The sequence below is a fragment of the Pteronotus mesoamericanus genome, unplaced genomic scaffold (genome assembly GCF_021234165.1).
Source record: "Pteronotus mesoamericanus isolate MK-2021 breed Mesoamerican mustached bat unplaced genomic scaffold, CSHL_Meso_final contig_20, whole genome shotgun sequence".
In the NCBI taxonomy this organism is placed as follows: Eukaryota; Metazoa; Chordata; class Mammalia; order Chiroptera; family Mormoopidae; genus Pteronotus; species Pteronotus mesoamericanus.
The window spans coordinates 16,342,401-16,365,732 of NW_026555085.1; the positions used below are offsets into that span (position 1 = coordinate 16,342,401).

The 23,332-nt window shown below is 39.5% G+C and overlaps 1 pseudogene; it reads right to left on the reverse strand.

The window, feature by feature from the left end:
* Positions 1–24: 24 nt before the first annotated feature.
* Positions 25–21,583, reverse strand: LOC129066817 (60S ribosomal protein L24-like; annotated as a pseudogene).
* Positions 21,584–23,332: the final 1,749 nt, after the last annotated feature.

The window sequence follows — 23,332 nt, forward strand, 5'->3', positions numbered from 1 at the left end:
AAGAACGGAGTCCTTTTCTAATATTCAGATTTTTATTTTAAAATTTAATCTGCTAATTTGGTGTTTTCCACCAACTCAAGGAAGAGCAACCTTCACAGGCTTTAAAATATTTTGCTTCTTACAAGCTGCCTCTGTGGGAAACTTAGCCACAGCCATTGCTGTGTTTTTTAGATGATTTCTTAGTCTTTTTTGCTTTCCTTGGCAGCCCTATTAGATTGTTGTAGTTGAGCTTGTCAAACAAATTCAAAAAGTCTGCAGGCTTTGCTACAAATAAAATTTATTCAAAGGTCTCAGAAACACAGATAGACAAAAACCTAGAAGTATTCCAAAGAAGAAAAAGAAAAAAAAGTTCTTACAGTAAAAAGTGCATTTTGCAAATTATATTAGTCCTGCATTCTTAGCTCTAGGATTGGTCCAGGATGGTTACCAGTCAGATGTCAGGCAGTCAGGACAGGATGCCAGGCGGTCTGGGAGATGGGCGCCCGGAGGTCTGGTCATGTCCCGTGGTCCAGATAATGGATGTGAGGTGGACGTATAAATGAGTCCTTCAGGGAGTAATTAGAGGGTTATCTGGAGGCCCAGATGTATATATATCCAGGCGTTGACACAGGACTGGTTAGGTTCAAAAAAGTTTGCATTTCCAGGCTAGTTTGAACAAAAAAGGAGTCTTTCACCATGTCATGATGTTAATAAATTCAGCAGCTTGGTTAAACTAACTCCATTTTACATAGTCTGTATTTTCCTCTCCTCAAGCCTTTCTGATTCCTTTTGGCCACTGTATCAGCAAGAGATGCTCCAGTGGCCTTCTGGAATTTGACTGTATGGTGGGTTCTTTTCTCTGGAATGTATTTGGGCCATCCCTTTTCTCTGCATTCTCAGTCCAGTTTATCTGCCAAGGATTCTTCTTAGAAAGGAATGCTGACTTGCATTTTGCATTAGGATATTGGGAAACCTTTCTTTTTGTCCTGGTGTAGAGCCTCCCTTGTCCAGGGTAGATCTCATACCCACCAAGATTGCAAAGCTTAACCTTCAAGGCTGTAGCTGCAGGGGAAGAGGAAGGATAGCGAAAAGAAGAACTGAGTCCTGATTCCTTAGCGCAACCATGGAAATGAAAATAGCATCCTTGTAATAGTAAGAACTGCTCAGAGTTAGAATTTTCATTCATAAAGTGTCAGCAGAGGTTTTGGCAAAATAAAACATTTGGGAAAACTTGACCTCTCATTCATTTCCCTCACTCGCTGATGTCAGATGCTCTCCTGAAAGCATTTGCATTGTTGAAGAACAACTTTCTATTCATAAAAGACCTCTATATAAAGGAATTTTATCCTTTTCTCTGGGTTCATGAAGCTCCCCACTGGAATAGTGAGTAATTACTGAGGTTTAGCCTTGGACTTCATGTCCTTGCCCTCCGTAAGCCTTCCTGCCCTGCACTGAGCACATAAAAAGATTTAACAATTAACTGCACCTTCACTGGGTACGTGCTCTCCTCCACTGTCTCTCCTTCCCTTCCCCTCCCCATGTTCATGACCCTAATTCAGGACCCCAGCACCTCCTACTTTATTCCCAGGCTCCCAGTATAGCTTCCTACACTAACAATTTATCTGCTCTCAGTCGATTTCCATCCTACCTTCAACTAATCTTAAAATGCCTTTGATTCTGTTCTTACCTGTGCCTATTGTGAAGAATTAAATATGGACTCTACCCCAGCATGTTTCCTGGACTTACTCATCAACTCTCTGCTCCCTTGCGAAGAATTTAGTTCATCTTATTTTCTAGAGAGAATACTTCTTACACACTCCCACTGTTAGAAATAATTGTTCGTGTGCCTGTTACCACACAAGATTGGGATGTTCTAGGACAGAGCCATGCCTCAGTTCTCTGTAGCTCTGGGGCTCTGACCCAAGAGCTCCATGACTATTTTGCATGAATGATGGGCATGGAGTAAATGATTTTAAAATAATTAGGAAGCTATAGTATTTAAAGAACCCCACAATTTGGAGTGAGACAATGGTGTAGTAGTAGAAAAATAAAGATTTGGAAATAAACTAACATTTCAATCTAATCCCTGTGACTGAATAGTTATGTTGGATGAGTTCCATATACTCCCTGAGACTTGGGTACTTCAATCTGGCTGTTATGAGGATAGGATGCAAGCTGTCTTGTTTCAGATCCTGGCTTGATCACTTGCTGGCTATGAGATCTTATGCAAGTTACTTCACCTCTTTACACTTCAGTTTCTTCATCTCTAAATGAGAAAATCATGGTAACTATCTCACAAAGTTGTTTGTGAAGATTAAATAAGATAATATATGACATATGCTTAGGACAGTGCCTATTCCCAAGTGCAAAATAAATGTTACCTCTTGTTACTAAAACACCTAAGCAACCCCCATTCATTTAAGCATCTTACCTTTGTGCATGCTATTCCCTCCTTATTTCTATCACAGTCTCACACGTGTCTCCCGTTTTGCAAACTAGAGTTTTTGGCTGGCTTTATATTTACTGTAATATCCTTTCAGTATCTATGAGAAACACGACAACAATTATCCCCAAAGTCAGCTGATCATAACAACCATTTGTAGTACTTATAGAAAATACAGAGTCACTAGCCTATCCCAGAACTTCTAAATCCTGAGATGTGCATTTTTAATTATGCACCAAGTGATCCTTATGAGGAGCAACTTTAAGAAGCATTGTCATATAGCAGAGTTCTCAAATTTCGCGGCTTTCAAGTCAGATAGATCTGTCTTTTAAATTGCCCTCTTTACCAAGCTCCAAGCCCTGGGTACATTTCCTAACTTCTCCAAGTCTCAGCTTAGAGACTTATCCTCTTCTATAACATGGGAATAATAATTGTACCTATTTAATAGGATTGTAGTGAGGATGAAATGAGATATTACATAATACACTTATCCCAATGCCTGACAGAGTAAATGTTCAGTCAATATAAGGCTATGTATATCAAGTGCCCACTATGTGCTAATTTATACTTGGCACACCACCTCTACTCCCTCTGCCAAGATATCAATATCTTTTCTTTTTTTGCAGATAATATTAAATTATATAACTTATACATACTGAATGGTTACTATGAGAAAAGTTTCATACAATTTAGCTACCATATCTAAAATGATGAAGCCAGCCAGCAGCAGAGCCAAGACATCAGTCTAAACATTTATTGCTTCAAAGCCATCTTGCCTCTATCTCGCTCTGATACATAAGATCTCTTCTCGTTCTTTAAACTGCTTTACATTATCTTTGTATCTCTCATGGTATCACTATGTCTCTGTCAAGTTTTCAACCTATTTGTAACCATGTCTTATCCCTGTGGACTAGTAGTTTTTGGTTTTAAGATGTTATTTATTTATTTTTAGAGAGAGGGAAAGGGATCTGGCCCACAACCTGGGCATGTGCCCTGCCAGAGAATCGAACTGTCAACCTTTTGGTTCTCAGGCCGGCGCCCAGTCCACTAAGCCACACCAGCCAGGCGAACCAGTCGTTTCCCCCCAGGGGGCATCTAGCAATATCTGGAGATATTTTGGGGTCACTACAGGTTGAGGACGATGGTGTTTCAGCATCTAATAGGTAGAGGCCAAGGATGCTGCTAAACATCCTGCAATACACAGGACAGCCAGCTCTTCCAGAGAAAGAATTATCCAGCTCAAATTGCCAACAGTGCAGTGGATGAGACAGCTGTAGACCGTAAGTTCCCTGAGAGCAGGAACCAGGCACCACCTGCGTTCATATCATGTCCAACAGTCCTTCTCAACACACTGCATTTCACGACCAAAATCACCCCAAAAAGCCTGACTAAATGGGTCTAGGTGGGTTCTGAGCATCAATGTGTTTAAAGCTCCTGAGGTGATGCAAATGTTTTAAAATTGCATTGTGACAATAGTCACACAATGTTGCAAGTTTTCTAGAAAGCATTGACGTCTGTACTTAAAATAGGCAAATTGTATGGATATGTAAATTAAACCTGAACAAGACTGTTACAGAAAAAGAAAAGGCCTCAGATCTTATTGTCCTCCAGTGAGTGAGAGATGTTATTCTTAATCAGGTATACAGTGCTTTGTTCATAGTAGCCATTCAGCAAATATTAACCGTATAAATTGAAATGTAACTGAATTAATTTAAATGTGCAGAATAAATGACTTCTCTATCAAAGCCAGAATGTAATTACTTTAAATTCCTTTAAAGATTAGGAGCCCTTCTTAAAAAATTGCGTTACATTACAAAGGAGTCAAGTTCTTTGGCCCAAGAGCTCTGGCAGTTGGTCACCCTGGAGCTGGCTGAGGGACTGGCTTCCTGGGGACCACTGTGACATGGCACCTGAGAGGACACTCCATGTGCACCCTACCAAGCAGGGGACTTGGCTTCCTGCACCCAGAAAAAAAAGAAAATTCTCTTTTCCCAGTGAATGTTGGGGAAATGGGCTGGCTATAGAGCCATGAAATCATCCACATGCTTAAGGACTTGATATGAAATTTGGCTGTCAATATCTTCCTTTTCTAATTAAACTGTTTTTTCTGAGTGAGAGCTATAGATTGAAAATGGCCTATTTTTGTGGTTCAGTTTATTATTATAGGCCTATGTGAAATTCTGAGTTTAAAAGAATTAGAGAAAGAGAATCTTTTTTGACTGTAAGTGTTGCTTTTTATCTGGAAAAAAAATGATTATCTACTTTAGATTTATTATAGGAAAAATAAATTGTCCACCTCCCTTTGTGGCAGCAGAATAAGGAGAAGTTAAGTCACTGCTGTATTTGTGGAGGCTGAGACACAGGATCTGGCTTTCCCTTGCTGAAGCTCCTTTAAAGACATAAAGACAAATGAGCATAGCCTCTCTGTGGCTGAAAATATTTTTTAATTTTGTTTTACATAAAAGCACCCTTTTCTGATGAGGATTTTCAGACATTTTTTTCCCTATCACTGACCACCAGCGGGGTATTTTAAGTGAAATGCAGGGCTCCCTGGTTCGTATCTATTCATGGCATTTTAGTAAATGCAGTCAGGCTCCTGGGCTAATGAACATTCTTTTGGATTTGCTCCCAGGAATGCACGCAGCCTAGATTCACAGCAACTACTCTTTCATTCCTCTTTCTCCTGACAAGGTTTTCTTAATACTTCTTGTAGTTCTGTGATGCTGCCTTCTCAGGTCGATAATATCCAGCTCCCTGGTTATCAAGGAGCTTCCTGAGAATGCCCTTATGAAAATGTCCACCTCCCCTGCTAAGATTCCTGGGCTCCCCACTGACCATGTAAGGCCAGGTGAGGCCTAGACAAGTGTCCCTTCTGGCCAAGTTCTAACCTTGTCAAATCCTCTTCTGGGATTTGGCTGAAGAATGAGACTTGCTTCTCACCCACTGAGTTGCTGGGAACACTGAAGGACTTCTGGGGAAGCGTATATTAAGACTTAGGGGGCAGGGTGGGCATTTCTTTTCCTCCCACCTTATTTAACTCCTGAGGGGGTGAAATAGAGTAGATCAGGCAGTAGACAGAGACCTTGTGCAAGTCATTCAAATTCTGTGTGCCTCAGTTTTCTCATTTGTAAAACAGATGCAATAAGAGTTTATACCTCATAGACTTGTAGTCAATAAATGGGAGGTATTTTTGTTATAAGGCAATATAGGAATACAGGCTTTGTCAGCAGAGTGAGGCAATGAAGTTATTCTCTGACAAAATTTTCCATTGACAAAAGAAATATTGCTTGCTTATGGCTCTAAAGTGCCCCCCACCCCAAGCATCTGAAGGACTTAAAGCCTTTATCAGTGACACCCAGGGATGGTGGAAATACTTCTGGATGGAGCCACTGGTGACTCCCAGGGCACAGAGGCCCAAAAAGTGCCCCTCTGGGTGCCCTGTGGAGTACAATGAGGAAGATAAAGTTGGGAGGGACAAATGGAGTGGGTATAGCGTGAAGAAAAGAGAGACCACATTGGAAAATGTCTCAGATGCCTATGTGAGGTTGGCTCTATGAGACCAAGAGGAGACTCTGGACACACGCAGAAATACTTGGCACTAAACTGTGCACTGCAATTGTTTGCCCAGCAGTAATATTTTGCTTCACTTTCTGGTAATAAACTTTCCTGTACACCTGTCCAGACATTTGGCACCTGATGGAGATGTCTTCCTGGAGGCTTCTAGAAAGGCTGGGAGCACTGGAGTCAGGATGTCTACAAGGGTTGGTTAAGTGCCAATTTAAAAAAAAAAAATTAACTTACTGTTTTTTGGAGAGAGAGAGAGGAAGGGAGAGGGAGAAAAACATCAATTTGTTGTTTGACTTATTCATGCATTCATTTGTTGCTTCCTGTATGTGCCCCAACCAGGGATCAAATCCACAACCTTGGTGTATCAGGACAACAATCCAACCCCCTAAGCTACCCAGCCAGGGCAGCACCAGTTTTTTAGGCACAGGAGATAGAAAATGGAGAGAAGAGACAAGGGCAAGGTCTGAAGAAGGAAAAGAAAGCTTATAGCAAGCTTTTTCTGGAGCAATGAGACTTACACCATAAAGTGCAATTGCAATCATCAAGATAGGAAGTTATTGAGTTGCGCCTAGAGGTGTTGGGGAAGTTCCAGGAGGGGAGAGATCGATAGGGACAGGGAGCTAAGGATAAATATTGACCTGAGCATCTGTTCTAATTTTTCCATTCTCACCACTTGAAAGTTTGATATTATTTTTCCTGTTTTACTCAGAACATCACAGGACAGCAAGATTTAAAACTATGACCAAGCTCATGCAGCTAATAAGTAGTTGAGCCTAGATTTGAACCCAGGTTTTTCTGAATCTACTGCTCATTCTCATTCCACTCTTTCTTGAAGAATGAAAGTTGAAGAATGATTATGAATTGGATGGGTGGTAGCAAGGAAAGGGTATTCAGTACAAAGAAGTATGGTTTAGACTGGTGTTTTATACGAGAGGATCCTCATTTTCTTTACTTTGGGAATTGTGCGTAAATCAGACAGGAGAGTGAAAATATCCTAGTGGGCTTCTTCCCTTGGAGCCTCTGCTGACGATCTGGTGCCAGAGAATTTTGCCTAGGAAGGTCTGTGGAGACAGTCCAACACGCTGCTGCAACATTCCAGCAGCCTCTCTGTAAATTTATGAACAGATGGCACCATTTGGACCACATTTCAGGACTTACAGATTTTGTCCAGGAATTTTTTATTTTCCTTTTCTGTGTATAATTCATATGAGCTTTGACACCTTGCCTGGTTGAAACATTTTCTTTTTAAACTCTACACTCCCAGTTGGCCTCTACCTGAATAAGCCATTGGCCAATTTAAACAAATAAATAGTAATTTTTATTACAGTAACTCATGACTAATTCTTGCAAAAGTAATTCCAACTAAAATTTTTTTGAGAATTTTTGAAGTCCATTTGAATGTTTATCTCCCTAATTCTGGTGCTAAGGACTCAGAAAGGAAAGGAGAATTAGCAATGAATGGTTGCCCTGCCAGTCACTTACCCATATGTTATTTTATCATCTTTACTATTCTGAGGTTTTCATGCACACAGAATCGGATTGATAAGACCAATCAGATGTCTTAATTTGTGGTGTGTTATCGAGAGCATTACCTATATAGTCTCTTTGTTGTTTCCTCTTTCTCTTGACAAGGTGGGGTTTTCTTAATACTTCTTGTAGTTCTGTGATGCTGCCTTCTCAGGTCGATAATATCCAGCTCCCTGGTTATCAAGGAGCTTCCTGAGAATGCCCTTATGAAAATGTCCACCTCCCCTGCTAAGATTCCTGGGCTCCCCACTGACCATGTAAGGCCAGGTGAGGCCTAGACAAGTGTCCCTTCTGGCCAAGTTCTAGCCTTGTCAAATCCTCTTCTGGGATTTGGCTGAAGAATGAGACTTGCTTCTCACCCACTGAGTTGCTGGGAACACTGAGGGACTTCTGGGGAAGCGTATATTAAGACTTAAGGGACAGGGTGGGCATGTCTTTTTCTAATTTTTTTGTCATCTTCACCTCTCATACTCACTGTCATTCTCCATCTCCTCTCCCACTATACATACTCATGCTCATGTATTTAATGTATATCATCCACCATCCATACTTCTTGTCACAAATTTGTAAAACAACGAACAACATAAAGTATTATTTTATGTTGTAAATCAACTGCATTGTACTAAGCATTTCATTTTACTTTTCCTTTTTAGACTCAATATCATATTTGTGAACTAGAGAGAGAGAAAGAAACATCCATGTGAGAGGAAAACATTGGCTGCCTCCCCTACATTCTCCCATCATGGATCATGGATTGAACCTGCAACCTAAGCACACGCCCTGCCTGGGAATCAAACCTGCTACCTTTTGGTGTACAGGGCAATGCTCCAACCAACTTAGCCACCCAGCCAAAGCAACTAGTTTCTTCTTTTTGATTGATACACTGTATTCAATAATATGCATATACCACATTATGTTCATCTATTATCTATTGATGAACTTTCAGATTGGTTCCAAATTTTCACTTTGAGAGACATTAATAATAATGCAATAATCATCTTCCCCTCATTTCTTTGTGAAATGTTTTCTAAGGTATTTACCCAAATATGGAATTTCTTGGGTCATAGGCTAAATATGTACTTACTATCACTAAATAACACCAAGTCACTCTCCAAAAGTTTATGGTCTCACCAACAGTTCATGAATTTCTGCTTTCCCATTTTCATCAGCATTTTGATCGCAACTAATTTATGCCTATTGTTGAGAGTGAAGTGGAATCTTACTTTAACTGCATTTTGTATGACTACTGATGAGTCTAAGTCTTCATGAACTCATTAGCTGTAAGAATTTCCTTGCCATGACTGGTGTGGCTCAGTGGATTGAGCATTGGCCTGCCAAACGAAGAGTTGCTGGTTTGATTCCCAGTCAAGGCCTATGCCTAGGCCAGATGGGGGCATACAAGAGGCATCCAGTCTATGTTTCCCTCACACATCAATGCTTCTCTCCCTCTCTTTCTCCCTCCCTTCCTTCTCTCTCAAAAAAATAAATAAATAAAATTGTTTTTTGAAATAAGAATTTCCTTCTGTGAATTACCCATCCGTAGCTATTGCTTATTTTTCTATGACATTGCCCATGATTTTCTTGCAGATTTACAGGAATTCCTATATATGCTAGATGTATATCTGTTAAAAAATGTGCAATATTTTATTATCAACATGCTTTGTAAATGTTTTACATCAATCTGCCACCCTGTAGTCACCAGTTAACCCCTTATTAACCACACATTCTTGAACAAACCTTTTTATTTTAATATAGTAAAAACCAATATAAATTTTCCTCTTTAAGGTTTTGGAGTTTTGTTTTTAAAATCACTTAGTTCCACTTCCAGAAGGGCAGGATGAAGAGCTCTGTGGACTCACTCCACAGGAAACAACTATAATTGGTGAAAACTAAAGAAAAGCAACCATTTAAAATCTCAAGAAATTGTCCTAAGGGCATATAAAAAATGAAGAAATATTCATTCATTCATTCATTTAATAGAAGAAAATCTACTAAATCTCAGTAATAACACCACGATCTGCAGCCCTTGAGCCCTTACTGCTCATTTCTTCCCTCACTGATACCTCTTCAATAACTGAGCTCCAGTCCAGTGACTGAAAGCAAGACTTCTCCTCTCAACTTCTAAGCACCAACGCCAGTATCACCAGAAGTGGCAGACCACCAGTGTTTCTCATCTTCCAGCCCGCACTCCCTGCCCTAAGAGCTGAAGCTAATTTCCTGGAGAATATGACCATAAAATAGCGGCCTTCCTTCCTTCCTCCATCCATCCCATACCTATAGGGGCACAAGCTTGGTCCCAGGTGTGACAGGCTGAAAACAATGGGGTCCTAACCACCCTTGCCCCAACTCACCCATACGGCACAGATTCCATGCTGGGAGAGGCAAACTGGGAAGACCAGAGACTACCACCCCTCCCCGCCCCCCACTCAGTGTCCAGCTCAGCAAGCAAGGGTGTCACATCAAAGAGAGGTGTGTCATTGTTTCCATTTCCCCAGAAAGGCACCAGAAATTTTGACAAGAGGGAAAGAGGCAAATTCTCCCCTCCGCTTAGAGGAACCCCTGAGATTACATTGGCCCATAAGAACAGAAAGCTCTTCCCAGAGAAAAGGACTTATTTGAAACAAACTGTGAGGAAGTTCAAACCTAAAATCACTCTAAAAGCAATGGAGATTTTAGAGGCAAGCAACTAAGAAGAGGCTGGTAGCTCCATTGCAGCATCAAGTTGAACCATAGGTCAGCTAGTTTACCCAAAAGAATTGGGGAAAGATACAGCTAAGGAGAGCCTTCCAGGTGTCAAAACAAACTTCAAAGACTTGACTCAAAAGTTACTCTGCAAAGGGCTCAAATTTAATTGGATCAGACTGGGGAACAAGTTAACACCCAGTGCATTGTCTTAAACAATACAGCAATCAGCCAGCAATTACAGGAGCCTAAAAGCTCAGTGGGATACCAATGAGGCAGGTAGTTTGACAGAGATACCAGGAAAAGAGGCAGCCAAAGCAAACCCTGCTGAAATCACTATCATCCCAGTGTGACAGTTCCACATACAATTGTGTCAATAAAGTAAAAAATCTTAGGAAAGAAATTAGCCAAGTTGTCATGAACCCTTAAAGCTGCAAAATGTTGCAGAAAGAAATTAAAGACGACCTTAGTAAATCTTCACTGATTGAAAGAGTTAATATTTTTAAGATGATGATATTCCCCAAATTTATCAATGCAATCCCTACAGATGTACCAGCTACCTTTCTTACAGAAATGGATGAGCTGATCCTAAAATTTGTATAAAACACAAGGGACCCATAACAGCCAAAACAATCTTGGAAAAAAATAGCCAAACCAATCTTAGAAAGGACACTACAGAGAAAGTGAAAGACACAGATTGGGAGAAAATATTTTCAAAGCATTTATCTGATTAGTCTGGTGTTCAGAATAATAAAGAACACTTGCAACTTAATAACAAAAAGAAATATCCTAAGTAAAAATGGGTAAGGGACTTGCGTAGACATTTCTCCAAAGGAGATATACAAATGGCCAATATAAACATAATGAGAGATACATATGTAATTTTAAATTTTCTAGTAGCTACAATAAAAAAGTAAAGCCCTACCCTGGCTGGTGTGGCTCAGTGGATTGAGCAGTGGCCTGCAAACCAAAAGGTCGCTGGTTCACTTCCCAGTTAGGGCACATATTTGGGTTGCGGGCCAAATCCCCAGCAGGGGGAGTGTGAGAGGCAACCACACGTTGATGTTTCCCTCTTTCTCCCTCTTCTTCTCTCTAAATAAATAAATAAAATATTTTTTTAATTTAAAAAATAATAAAAATAAATATAAAAGTAAAGCTCCTACCAGTGTGGCTCAGTTGGTTGGATGCCATCCCTCAAAGCAAAAGCTCGCTTGTTTGATCCCAGGTCAGGGCACATGCCTGGGTTGTGTCCTAGTCCCTAGTCATGGCACCTGTGAGAGGCAACTGATCAATGTTTCTCTTTCATATCGATGTTCCTGTCCCTCTTTTTCTCCCTCCCTTCCCCTCTCTAAGAATGAATAAATAAAATCTTTTAAAAACTGAAAAGAAATTGCTAAAACTATTTTTGATTATATATTTTATCTAATATATCCAAAATATTAATATTTTGACTTGTAACTAATATAATGAAATTATAGATGAAATCGCTCACATTTTTTATTATAAATCTTCATAGTCTGGTATTTCACATTTACAGCACATCTCTATTTGGACTACCTACACTTCATGTATTCAGTAGCCACATGCTGCTTGCTAGCAGTTACTGTAAGAAACTGCAGAATTCCATGGCAACCTTGCTCACCGCTGTCATAACACATCACTCAGGACTGTTATTCTGGGTTTCTAGCCTGCCTTTTCTTGGACTGTGAGGCCCTGGAAGGCAGAGACTGTCTTCACCACTGTTACATTCTTGGCATCTAGCATAGGGCTTAGTGCATATGTGTTTGTTGAGTGTATGTGGTTAGAAGGTAAGTATGCCGATTTTATCCTACTCGAGATGTTGACCTTTGTGGTCTTCCATCCCCTCAGGACACTCAGAAAAACTGGGACTTCAGATCCCTCGCCTGAAAGAAATGCCATTGTCACCTTCTCTAGTTAACATTAATATTACTCCTTACTACTCTAAGTCATTTTTAGTTTTCATCATGTTATTTGACACAAAACCTCCATGAGATGGGTAGAATATGTTTATTCTCCCTCATTGAAAGGCGAAGAAACTGAGGCTCACAGATGTTAAATTACCTAATCCATATGGTGGTAAATGTTTCACAACAAGCTTTCTAGGGAAGGAAGTGGATGAGAAAGCTCTGACTGATAGCATTTGCCAATTTCCATGGCGTAAATACTTCCGCCATAGCAAATTTCAAGCTACCAACATGATGTTCCTGAAACATGAAGAGATGCATATGATTGGCCCTAGCCAACTCCAGCGTGAGTCCATTCTAACACACCATTATGTGTGTTAAGAAACAGGATTTGTGAAAAGGAGATGGCAACTGACATTTTTGAGAACCTGTTAAGTCCTGGGTAATCTTCAGGATGTTTTTCCAATATCATCTTACTTAATCGTGGTAATAAATGTTTGAGATAGGTATTCATTATCCCCATTTTAAAGCTGTGGAAAATAAGACAGGTTAGGTACCATCCCCAAGGTTGCTGGCTAATACATGGGATGATACCTTAACTAAACCAATGGCAAACCCTCCCTCCTTCTCTTTTTCAACTCTCCCCCTGTGTATTTGAGTTCTGTATTGCTGGCCTTTGTAAAAGTCTCATTTTTACATGGACTGTATTTCTAGATTAGCTCTCCCAATACCAGGGTTGCACCAAAGATTCCTATAGCTACATTTCCTGCTCCATGAAACTTTACATGCTCTTCTAAAATATTTTAGGATTTGTTCAAAACAGAAGGCTCTCAGAGACTTCTCAGGGTAAGGAGCTCTCAAAGGGGGCAAATACAGGTATGCGGTCATTCTGGCTCAGGGACCTTGTCTGCAGATTCGAGTCCATAGTCAGTGTCAGTGTGAGCAGGGGACATGGAATAGGACAACATCAACAGTGTACCTAGGGTGGGAAAGAAACCCACCAGGATGGCATGTTTATATTTTTTAAAAAATTCATTTCCAATAACCTCAGCTACAACCAAGGGTGAATTTACAAGAAAGGTGTTTCAGGAAAAAAAATAAAGACAAAACTGATAGGTAAGGGAGGGAAGGGATTTTTTAAACAAAATTTTTGAAGCAAATTTTCATCTTCAAAACCTATTTATTAGTCTAATTAATAGACAATAGTTTCTTCTAGCATGAAAGGGAAGAATTGGCTACTTTCTTCCCCTAGAACATACAGCAGAAGTTATCAAACTTTATCCTTTCCCTAGAATGCCAGAAACAATAACACCAACTAGTTTTTGAGTGGTACAATACAGCGTATGGTTTAGACACGTCTCTAATTCTTCCAACCCAAGAAGATCGCTATTATTTTCCCTGTTTTAAACTTGGAAATAAAACTCAGACATTTAAGTAAGTTGTACAGACCCCCAGACCCTCACCTGGGATATGAATGAGTCTCCCTAACCACCAAGCCCACGGTGTTTCTATCCCACCGTCCTAAATACAGGACCCAGACCAACACTCTGCTTACTCAACAGATTCTCTTGGGCTCTTACGGCTTTTGTTTCTATTGTTCCATGTTTCCTTGCTTGGCCAGTCTATTTGATGCCAATCTCAGTCTGAAAGCTGCATGAGTTGCACCTGGCGTGTGAGCAGACAGATAATTAAAAGACACTTTCCACCTCTCCTGTGTTCTCTTTGGTTAAGCAAACAGCAGCTAATGAAGCTTGCTGACGTCAAAGTTATAGTCCTGTGGGAAGGTGTGGTGCTCTCACACCCATTTCATAGATCAGGCAAACAGAGGACTAGGGAAAAAAGCAGACCTACTCAAAACAAACAGGTGGGAAGAAGAGCCTAACACTTTATCCAATTGCCTCATCATTAGTACCTGTTCGCATAGATTACCTTTGAGATAATGTTATTATTCTAAAACTTAATATCTACAGGTACATTTCAGAACTTATCCAGGGGGACAAATTATCTGGGTTAGATGAATACTTTTTGCCCAGACTGTCCACAACCTAGCTAATATGATTCAGAACTCTCTTTCATGGCAGACAATAGATTATTCACCCATGAAGGGGACTTCATATACATATCTTTGCAAAGAAATCTGAAGTGTGGCAGCAAATTGTGGCATTGGAAAATTTTTGAAGGTAGATGAGGAAACACTTCCCAGTGAAATAAACATTCATGAAATACTCAGGAATCCACAGGGATATATAGTGCAAAAGATGAAATGGTGAAAGAGCCTGTGACATAAAGAATGGTAAAGATGTATGTTTTCACCTTCAGCTTCCTTGGGAATATGAGGCGATACATGTTTCATTCATTCATTGATTCAACCAATGTTTGTTGAGTCCCTCCTGTGTACAATTGCACTCCATTGCAATCTGAGGATTCAACAGAGAACAGAACACACAGTCCCTGTCTTTATGGAATTTATAGTCTAGGTGAAATTACAAATACTATTTAAGTCACGACAGGAATACTAATTTTGCTAGAGGTAGCCACATCTGATTGAATTGGGCAGAGATTAATAATCATTTTGGAGAAAACCAAAAACATTGAGAGTCACAAATCTAGAAAATCTAATTGACTTGGACTTGAACCAGATTTTTAGATGTCCGCATTGCAAGGCTGTGCCCAAACATGGGGAAATCAGGTTCAATTTATATCATCTTAATTGGCAGGCTGTGTGAAGAATGTAGCTACAAAAAATGAAAGAGCTGGGCTATTAATTTGTTGTGTTGGGTCAGGACTCCAGAGCCTGCTCAGAATGGCAGAGCACAGCTGACTGAGCTCAGTAGGTGGAGGGAACAGAACATGCCACTTAGCCTAAGAGCCAAACACCCCACTTGTCCTTCTCACTTCCTATCTGGTTAGGTAATTAAGTGGCACCCATCTGCCCCTCTCCAGGCACTTGGAAAAGACTGGTAAACACAGTGAAAATGTGGGATGGAAACTCCACCCAGATCTGCTTCTTCTACTTTCTACTTTATCTTCATAACGAAGCCCAGTGGGCCTCCTAACCTTAGGCCCAGCTTGACTGAGTGGGGCGTTTTTCTGGCACCCTATCAAGGAAAGTTAGCCTTACTAAATTTAAATGCAAGTGGCTCAGATCATAAGCCACCTAAGCCCTAGAATACCCTTGTTCAATGCCCTCTCTGCCTTATCCAATCCTGGTCTATCTTTTAGGACACAGACCAAGAGTTTCCTGGTAGACTTTCCTGAATACCAAGCCCACATTAATCTCTCTGAATTCATATCCCTTCCCACGAGTTCAGGTGGCTTTTTTATTCTGACTTTACATTCATGAATTGGTCAGGGAAGCAAAAGTGGTCCTAAGTTGGCCACATTTGTTATGGGATGGGTCATTGGGATCGTTATATACAATTAGTCCTCACCTAATCACCCTCACTGGCAGCTAGGCAAACATCCACAAATGCAGCCGTTGATGAAGGAGGATCTGGGAGGCACTACCAGTTTACAAGGGAAGAAAACAAAATTAACAATAATGACAAGATCAGAATAGTAAAAGAGATTGGTTAGAATACCAAAGGATTAGGAAAGGCCTTTAACAAAATTGATGGCAACTCAATTATTTTTTAAGAAGAGACTCTGTGAGTGTGTTAGTTTCTCATGGCCCCTATAACAACTCTCTACAAGCTAGGTGGCTTAAAACAACGAAAATCTGTTTTCTCATGGTTCTGCAGGCAAAACGTCTGAAATCAAGGTGTCGTCAGCAAGGCCACATTCCTCCAGCGGTTCTAGGGGAGAATTCATTCTTTGTCTCTGCCAGTGTGGAGTCGCTGTCGGCATTCTTTGACTTGTCCTTGGCTATCTGTGTGCCTTCTCCAAGTTTCTGGCTTATAAGTGTACATGTGACTGCATTTGGGGTTCACTTGGATAATGCATGACAAGCTTCCCTTCCGAGATCCTTAACTTAATCACATCTTTTGCCATAGAACATAATAATCACAGGTTCTAGGGATTAGGGCATAGACATACTTCTTGGGGGCCACCACTCAAACTACTACAGCAGCAATTTTCAACCAATGTGCCTCAAAAATTTTTTAAACACGCAATACCTGACTTATTTAGTCAGGAGTACTGACCTCTTTTTCCTTAGATTATCACATAAAAAATGGCAACAGTGGCCCTGGCTGGGTAGCTGAGTTGGTTACAACATCCTCCCAATAGACCAAGGTTGCAGGTTTGATCCCTCGTCAGAGGACATACAAGAATCAACCAATAAATACATAAATAAGTGGGACAGCAAACAAATGTTTCTCTCCCTCTCTTTCCTTTCTCTCTCTAAAATCAATAAAAAGACAACAGCCAACACAACGATAGCCATCCTGTGTGAAAGCCCTGTCTTGAACTGTTAATAGATAGGTCATATAATAAGGTTGTGTTCTATTGGTCACATCACATAATAAGGTTGCATCTGATTGGTTAATTCTTTACCAGAAATCCTGATATAAAAGTACCTGATTTTTTAAAAAGTTCACTTTAGAGCAAAAGGGGTAGGTAATTACTATTATTATTACTTTTTTGCAAATCAATAAAAATTATATCTTTTCTGTCAGGTTGGCAAAAAATATATAATTTTTTGGTGTGCCACAGAATTTTTGTAATTAGTTTGTGCGCCATGAGAGGAAAAAGGTTGAACATCACTGTACTACAGTGATCATACTCCAAAAGTTCATCACAAAGTGAAGAAGGCTTTGTTCTTCTAGCACAAACTTTTGTGAAAAAGTATTTTAAAAGCACCATGAAGAATTCATCCTTGTTTTGTTCTTAAGGTTGGTTGATTACTGATATTATTGTTACTTTAAATTTTACTAAATATAAGATAAAATATGTCAGTGAATGTAAGTTAAGAATGTGATAAGTCTCTGAATTATTTCACTGATAATAGAAACATGAAAGAAAAGCATGAGAAATATTACCAGTACTAATTTCCAGAGTATCTTCCTGCTCTTTCCCCAACGGCAGTATTTCTTCTTTTATCCAGTGATTCATTCAAAACATTTATTGAACCCCAGCTCTATACCAGACACTGTTTTAGGTCCTGAAAATAAAGAGGAGAGCAAGACAGACAAGATCATTACCCTTGTGGATTTACAGTCTATACTCGAGTAACCAGTACTGTAATTACATTATGGTAACCAGTAACCACTTTTCTTCCATTATAACATAAATAATAAACATTTCAGGGATTCCATGTTTCCATCATCTGCTGTAAATCCCCTTATAATGTTCTGTTAATCTTGCCCATGTTTAGTGGTTTATGGTCTCAAAGTTTACCTTATGAATCAGCTGAGCCATGTGTAGAGGCCTTCAAAGCCAAGCATACTGTGCAGCCAAACTTCTAATTAGTTCATTACGCCTTGACTAATAAATTGCTTGGATGGAAATAATAAAAGCTGATCAGACAAAGATACTTATTAATTATCAAAAGGAAATTCAGAAAGTAAAACAAAATTGAAGGCAAAGCTCCTGGCTTTAGAGAAATGCATAAGTTAAATCATAAAGAACATATGCAAAAGAAATTCATTCTTCTTTTTTCCTTCAGTAAGTACCAACCTGGAACTCTAGACCTGATTTAAAAAAAATATATATATATATATATATATATACACACACACAATTAAGTGAAATGTATAAGTCAACAAATATTTACTGGGAACTCATTATGTGCCAGTTTTCATCCTAAGTACAGAGGATAATGCAATGAACTAGGCAATATCCCAGCCTTTGGGGACTTACTTTCCAGTGGGGACAGAGGCCACAAACAAAGTAGCAAATAAACATGAGATATGATGTCAGGTGTTATAATGAAAAATAAAGTAGGGTAAAGAAATATGATTGGTTGGATTTACTATTTTATGTAAGGAAATCAGAAAAGAAGGGAACATGAAATATGAGGCATGAGAACATCTGGGGAAAGAGAGTTCCAAGGGCAGGCAGAAGCAAAAAGGCATAGCTGGCATTCCAAGGATCAGGGCTAAGACATAGTGAACAGAGGGGAATGAATGGGAGAATGTGGGACTAAGCCAGATTTTGTAGACTTTTAGGCTACACTAGGGATTCCACCTGAAGGCCACCATACTCCAGGAGCTGCAGCTTTGAGGCTTGGTTCCCTTGCATTCCTCTTCCAGTACTTCCAAAAGGTATTGTTTTGACACTCGGTTTGAGAACAGAACAGATGGCAAAAACATGGGTCCTAGTGTACCATTAATGGAGTTAATTATAGGAGCACCACTGGAGAGTTTGGTTTTGAAAAGTGAGTTATTATCCTACCGCACTTTCTTATCTCCAACACCTGCACTGGCAGGCAGACATCATTCTTGCTGAGATTTACTCCTGTTCAGAGGGTTCTTGCTTCTTGGTATCCAGTTAATATTTAGGGGTATTCTCACAAATTGTTTATTTGGTGATTTAGATTAATTTGTAAACAGCAGTGACTGGATGTGTAACATTCCTATTTGAAAGATAGGAAAAGTAAGTTTTAGAGAGGCTGGCCACCAGGCCCACCTCCACTTAACAGGGTGGCAGGAAATAGGTCTCAGTGCACAGCAGTCTGGGTCCCATCCCAAGAGCTCCAGATGCCTCTCCAAGGCGCTTCCATGAGCTATGGCAGATCTAAGTATGCAGCACTCAGGGACAGACTGACAGTTGGAATGACCTTAGGAAATGCTGATAAAATAGAAAATTCACTCAAAAGAAAAGTTGAGGAAAACATATTAGGGTCTTTTTTTAATATGAGTTTTTACTCTATCAAACCCTACAATCTTTTTTTAATAATAAATATTTTGTATGTCCTTTTCCCTATTCTAAAATGAAATTCACAGATGACATAACCTCCTGGTTGTTTATAAAATAGAGATATGTTCTAGAACTAATCACTATAAACAGACTTTCACCTATATCAATGTCCTTGGGGACAAATGCAAGTTGGATAGGACTTTGAAAAGTCGTCATAAAACATGGGTCAGCTCTTCTTTATGAGAAAATATCCCGCACAGTGAGCATCCCAGATCCTTGCTCACTCTTCCAGCAAGTAGTGCCTCATTCATTCCTTCTAGATTTCCAAAACTCCACCTAGGTGACATTACATTTCACATCAAAGTTCTTACTTTTTGACTATTAGCATTTTTGATCTATGTAAGAAAGCTAGGATATTTACCATTAGCCATTTGTAGTGCGGATTAAATGGTATGACCCCCCCAAAAAAGATATGTTAATGTCCTAATCCCTTGATCTGTGAATGTGAGTTTATTTGGAAAAGAAATCTTTGCTGATGTAACTAAGTTAGAGACCTTGATTTGACATCACACTGGGTTATATAAGTGGGGCCTTAAATCCAATAGCAAGTGTGCTTATAAGAGACAGAAGAGAAGACATAGGTAGGAGGAGAAAGCCATGAGACAACAGACAGAGATTAGCCTTAATGCTGCCACAAGTCAAGGAATGCCAAGAGACCAGGAAGGACTCTATCTTAGAGCTTTGGGAGGAAACACAGCCTGCTAACACCTTGATTTTCAACTTCTGGCCTCCTAAACCATAGATAATAAATTTCTGTGGTTGTAAGCCACAAAGTTTGTCATAATTTGTTATAGTAGCTCTAAGAAACTAATATGTTATGGGTACCTCTTTTTTGGAGCTATGTCCTAAAAATAACTTTAGATAGTTGAATTCTAAGACTGGACACTGAATTCACTTTCTTTATTTTCCAGAAATATTTCCTATACCAATTTAGCCATAGACAATTTTTCCTATAGAATTGTGCAGCAATGGGAAGGGTTGAAAAGTTCTCTCATCTCAGTTCACAGATAAGGAAACTGAGGCCCAGAATGGCAAAAGTCATGTAGCTGGTTGATGGCTGAGCAGTGAGCAGAACCAAGGTCTTCTGAACACAGCTCCAGAACACAGCTCCATCCACAGTACCAGCCTGACTACTGTTAATGTCAAATACTTGGCACTTAGCCCTGTTATCTCACAGACTGTGCTCAGAAACTCTGCTCTGTAACCTTAATGCAGGCTCGCTGAGGCATACATTCTTCCTTTGGATCTCCTTCACCAACACAGTGGTATAAAAGTGCCATCATTAAGACTCATCACTGACTTTGGCCAGATAGGTCAGTTGGTTAGAGCATTGTCCCCATATGCCATAGTTGTGGATTCAACTTCCAGTCAGGGCACATACAAGAATCATCCAATGAATGTATAAATAAGTGGAACAACAAATCAGTCTTAATCTCTCTCTCTCTTTCTCTCTCTCGCTCTCAAATCCACTAAAAAGACAATCATCACTTTGATTGAATCCTTTCTGTTCTCTTTTGGTTCCTACCCCTCTTTCCAGCCTCCTCTTCCCATCACTTCCTTCTTCACACCTTGTGCTCTGAGACCACCACATCTCTCTTTATTCCTCTAATGTGCCACATTTGTCCTTTCCTCAGAACCTTAACGTGAACAGATTCATTGGTGCCTTTCTCAAGTGAAGGTTTCAGTCAGCATCCCAGAAAAAATATGACAGCCACCAAGAAAAGAAAAGCAGAAAGCAGAGAGGAGAAAACAGTAATTCTCAGAACAAACATCTTACAGCCCTGGCTAGTCATATGAACTCAAGCTTATCCTCACACCTGCCAAAGAGGTTGATACATTGTTTCCCCTACTTTAAAGGTAAGAAAATTAAAGCAGAAAGGTTCAATAACATGCCCAGAGGAGAGATACCCAGGATTCAAATGCATGTGGTCTAGCCTGTTCTTAGTGTACTTTGAAATTTGCCCTCAGTTCACCTACTGCCATAGTAGGAACAACCTATCATATGTCACGTCCTAAATACTCCCCATTAGGGTTTTTATATTCATAGTCTCAAGTTCTCAATACTTGTACAAAAATGAATATAATTCATCCTCCTTCTACAGAGGAAGAAACTGAGGGTTTGAAATGGCTTGCTTTAAGCTTCCCCACTGGTAAATGGTATAATTGACATTCCCAATCTGACCCCTTGTTGCTGCCAAGATTTTGCTGATCAGACCAAGCACATTGAAGAAGCACTAAGGGGGGAACAGAGAATCTCTCAGGGCAGTTTGGAAAGGCTGCCACTGAGGGCTCTTTTCATTTTCTTCTCTGTGTGGTACTTAGGTCCCTTAAACAGGAACAGAGCATGCCATACAGACAGTGTGGGGGGCCAAATAAAAACTCAAATACATTGTGACCCCTTTACAGAATCACCTGTACAACGTGAGACAAAGCTTTCACACCTTCAATTCATCCTTTGAAGCCTGGGTATCCCCTTTACTAAAGCCAGAACCGTGGAGGAGGCTATCGGATTGATAGCGGTGATGACGATGATGATGATGATGATGATGTTGATGACGACAATGATGCCAGTAACTTTAGGAATCTCATTTGGAAAAACCATTCACACTTAGCCCATTGGCACAAAGCTCCCTGACTTGTAGAATTGGAAGCTGAAAGATTAAATGGGAAGAAATTAATCCAGTGTTAGTCCTATTGAATTTCTGCATCAGCTTGAACCTCTAAAAGTCACCTGTGTGTATTACGTAGGTAGCAAAAAGCTAAAGAATGTCATTAGAGAACTGATTAAGGCTATGTTTTGTAAAGATTATTCTGTAGTCAGTAGAGTTCAAAGGAATCACAGGGGTGCCATAAACTTTGGTAACTTCCTGCAAACACTCCTGAATTAATCTTCCTTAAGCATAGATCTGAAAAAAATGGTTTTCATTGAAAATGTCAAGGTCATCAGGGAAAGAAGGTAGAGAGAACTGAGCAAAGGGTTGAGATGAGAGCCTTGAAAAATGCATGCCTTTAAAGTGTTGGGGAAATAAGAGCCATGTGGGATGAGCAACAGAAAAGTGCAGGCTCATAGATTCCAAGGTTGTAAAGAATTTTCAAGAAGGAGACTGTTGTCAATATGCAGAATTCAGATTCTTCAGGAAAGTGGAGGCTTTATTTAGAAGTTGGAAGGTGACAGTGACAAAGTTGGAAAGAAGGTGATGATCTGACACCCTGTATTTCAGAAGAAGGAAGATTATAGAGCACCAAGGTAGAAGTTAGTGCAACAATAATCTGGAAATAGCACTGAAGAATAACAAAAATAAGAACCTTTTTCTGGATTGAGAGGTTTAAGTTGAAACAAAACGGAAACACCAACTACTTGAGGGGGTTGTAAGAAAGAAGAGCCCTGGCTGAGTGCCAGCCTGCAAACCAAGAGGCAACCAATCGGTGTTTCTCCCGCACATCAATGTTCCTCTCCCTCTCTTTCTCCCTCCCTTCCCTCTCTCTAAAAGTGAATAAAAATCTTTTTTAAAAAGACAGAAGAAATAAGGCTTCAAATAACAAAGAAATAGTAGGGGAGAGCAGCAGAGACTGATCAGATCAAAGTGTAAAGGATTTATTGATAATAGTATCAGGATCGCAGCAATTACAAAGCAAACAAGTGGCGTTCATTCAGTAAATTACCTTTGAGTCAAGTCAACCTAACCTTATTGTATGTCCACAATTAGTATCTACCAGCATATGTGTGATTATATGAATATCAAGTCTGCTGTTCTTTATAACACAGTTAACAATGTTTCAAGTCCTCTTCAGTTATCGCATTGTTTCCCAAACTTCAGGCATTTGCATATCACCAATATAGATTATTATGCAATTGACTTCTATGTATGCTACAAATTATATACTGTAATTATAAAATGTACATTGTTACACAAATTATAACATATAATAAATGTTATCTACATAAGTTATAAACTATACATCATCATATATTTACAACATACATTGTTACCTACAATTATTATATACAATTTACCTCTACATGTGTTATAAGCCATATAGTATTATTATTTTGTTTTAAACAGTCTCTTTTAAAGAAATTTTAAAATGAGAAAAAATGGTTATATTTACTCACATATTTATCATTTCTAAATTTTCTCATTTCAACTCCTCAGAGAAGGAGAAGAAAGGAAATACAAAAGATAAGACTGAAATCAGTGAAACAAAACAGAAGAACAGTGGAAAAAATCAATGAGACAAAAAGGCAGCTCTTTGAAAAGTTCAAAAAAATTAATAAACTTCAAGATTAATGAAGAATAAAGAGAAGAGGTAAATCATTAATGTCAAGAAAATGCAAAAGAATGTAATGATA